This window comes from Bison bison, unplaced genomic scaffold, assembly GCF_000754665.1.
Source record: "Bison bison bison isolate TAMUID 2011002044 unplaced genomic scaffold, Bison_UMD1.0 scf7180017864214, whole genome shotgun sequence".
NCBI lineage: Eukaryota > Metazoa > Chordata > Mammalia > Artiodactyla > Bovidae > Bison > Bison bison.
Genome location: NW_011494786.1, coordinates 561,422 through 564,971, shown reverse-complemented (window position 1 = coordinate 564,971; position 3,550 = coordinate 561,422).

Here is a 3,550-nt window from a genome sequence, read left to right as displayed (position 1 = left end):
TGAGTATTTAAGTGCTGGGCTTCCCAGGTGGCTCAGTGGTAAAGAATCTGCCTCCCAACAAGGGAGATGCAAGAAGAGATGTGGGTTCGATCCCTGGGTCAGGAAGATCCCCTGGAAAAGGGCATGGCAAGAACACTTTAGTATTCTTGCCTGGAAAATCCCATGGACAGAGGAGGCTGGCAGGCTATATTCCATGAGGTTGCAGACTGAGCATGCACACACACATCTAAGTATTTAGTGTTGGGTGGAAAAGAAGAGGGAGCTTGATTTTTTTGTGCATCTGTGGGAAGTCCCTGCTCAGGTTTTAAAGAGGAGGAAACAGTCATGACACTGAACTTTCCCTGCTTCTGATGCATACGTACCTGTGGTGGACGAGATGGAAATTGTGAAAAAGTCCACAAGCCCACCTGCTGATTGTCACAGGACAATTTGAGGGAAAGTCGCATTACCACATGCTGATGATTTTGCTCTAGAGAAGCAGTGCTTCCAGATGTATTCTCTCTCTCTATTAATCATCATGACAGTCTTGCATTTTTTTTAACAGCTGAATCTGTAGCACCCAGAATAGTTCTTAACATGCAATAACTAGCTAGGCAAATAATCAATAAATGAATAAGCAACTAAGAATGAGTGAATTTAAGAAATATAAGGTCATAATTATTAGGATCCAAACTTAATTCTATGTAAGTTCAAAAATCCAGAAAATATTAGTTTTTCTGAGCTCAGAAGAGTATCTGGAATAAAAATTGAATGGATCTTCATTCTAAGAATTTCACACACCTCAATTTAATATTTCTTCTTCTAAAAGTCCTCCATACAGAGCAACATTTCACTTGATCAGAGAACCCTGGAGCTAAGTTAGTGAATATGTACCATAGGGTGGAAAAAGCAGTTTTGATTATCATAAGGTTGGAATTCTGGGGCCTAATCTATAGCCTTGTCCAATGACTTACTCTTTTGAGCTTCTAATTCTTCATCACTAACATCGAGAGACTGAATTACATCATTTCCCATGTTAACACCCAACTGATTCCTGGAACATGAGAAATGTTAATAAACACTGAACCTTTATTCCACTGTCACTGATCATTTCACTAGCTGAAAATAATTACAGAAAGTTACTCTCAGGTTGACTAGTTTGCAAGTAAAAACCAGGGAATAAGACAGTGGAGAGGTGCCCTCTTGGAGTCAGAACAAATATCAAACACTGACCTATCAAACACTGACCTCTTGGAGTCAGAACGAATATCAAACACAAACATCAAACTATCCCACAGAAGAAGTCACAACTTTATTGGATTTGTTTATAGAGGAATTTATGCCCCAGAGAGCTGTTGAAATCAATGGCTGTTCAGTTCCGTTGCTCAGTCATGTCCGACTCTTTGCGACCCCATGAATCACAGCACACCAGGCCTCCCTGTCCATCACCAACTCCCGGAGTTTACTCAAATTCATGTCCATAGAGTCGGTGATGCCATCCAGCCATCTCATCCTCTGTCGTCCCCTTCTCCTCCTGCCCCCAATCCCTCCCAGCATCAGAGTCTTTTCCAATGAGTCAACTCTTCACGTAAGGTGGCCAAAGTATGGGAGTTTCAGCTTGAAGAATCCCAATATATTTGATTAAAATACAATTATTAATGTATCAGAAAGGAGAAACAGACAGCAATGTAACAAGAGTAGGAGACTTCAACAACCCACTTTCAACAACAAATAGATTATCATATTAAAAAATTAATAAGAAAAAAACGGACTTGAATGACAACTTAGATCAAATGGTTCTAATGGACATAAATAGAATATCCGAAAGCACACACAGAACATTCTCCAGGATAGACCATATGTTTAGGTCACAAAGCAAGTCTTAAATTTTTACTCTGACCAAAATGGTATGAAACGAGTATAAATAAGAGAGTGAGATTGGTTCAGGGACAGGCAAATAGACGCAAACAAGGTCCAGAACCAACCCATTCATACTGGAGTCAGCACTGGAATTCACTTAGGAAATAGTGCAGTTTTTCATAAATCATCCTGTGAGATTTGGTCACAGAGGGAACACTCAACATTGGACCCAGACCACATAACAAAAGTCAGTGCTATGCAGAATAAATACTTAAATGTGAAGAAGAAAATTTTTTAACTTCCAGTAAAAAAAAAATAGTTTGCTTTTGTGAGCTTAGGTAAAGAAGCATTTCTTAACAGGAACACAATGGCAAAAACACTGTAAAATATTGATAAATTGACTTTATTACATGCTTCTTAAAATCATATCAATTTTAAGGCATTTTTGAAATATGTAACAAATTGGGAGAAATCATTTTAATACATAGAACTTATATAGAAAATTGAGATTGAATTTGAATTGAATTTGAATTTGAATTGAATAAACTCCAAATCCTATAAACTTATTTCTATCTAGACATGTGTCTATTTTTATATTTATAAAAATAATAAGAAACAATATCACTGGAAGGGCTAGATTTAGATTATAAAAAGGAAATACAGCAGTCTAATACACATGTGAGGATTCACAACCTTACTAGTAATCAATAAAATGCATTCTGAAACCAGCAAGAGGCACCATTTAATATTCAAAAGATGGACAAAATGAAAAAGTCTGAAAATACCAACTACTGGCAAGAAATCCATTATGGGATTAGTTATACACTGGTAGTAGAGGTATAAATCCATGCAGCTAGCAGTTAAATTCAGTAAAGGTATAAATACACATACAACGCACAGAAATTCTACCCTTACACACCTGGACCAGGAGCCATGCCCGGATGCTCGGAGAGGCAAAGACGATAACAGCAAATGAAAAAAAAATGAAATAATCAGAATTCTGTTATGGAAAAGGTTCTCAGAAACATTCTCAGAATCTTTTTACCATTTATAGGGATCCTCAGAGCCTTGATATGAAGTCATTCAGATCAAAACACTCAGAGTAGGGGAACACACCAGTGCCTTTCACTGAACTACTTGATGCAGTGCAGCTGATGTCCCATGACTGACCCCACAAAGCCAGTCATGTCCTCCATTTTCCTCAAGGGACATAGGGAGGACTCCCATATTAAGGAGATCTCAGTAGTGAAGACAACTAGCAGAGAAACTTATCATTTCCAGGTTGTATTGGTGACCTCCAGACTCACCAGCTCATAGAAAGATTGGTAAGTAAAGGGAAGAGAGAGATGCTGCCTTTAGGTGTCCAAGTGTCAGAAAGGATTACTAGTCTTAAAATTTAGATATAGGAAATTACTGGAAGAAACAGGCTACAAAATTTACAAGCTTAGTTGAGAATGCCTCAGCAGAAGTAAGAAAGAGAACAAACCACAAGAGAGAAAACCCAAGAAAGCTAAAAATGAGCATTTTGTGGTACCAATCTTGTTACAGTGAAAGTGAAAAGTGAAAGTCACTCAGCCATGTCCAACTCTTTATGATCCCATGGACTATATACTCCATGGAACTCTCTAGGTCAGCATACTGGAGTGGGTAGCTGTTCCCTTGTCCAGGGGATCTTCCTTGCTCAGGGCTTGAACCCAGGTCTCGCTCATTG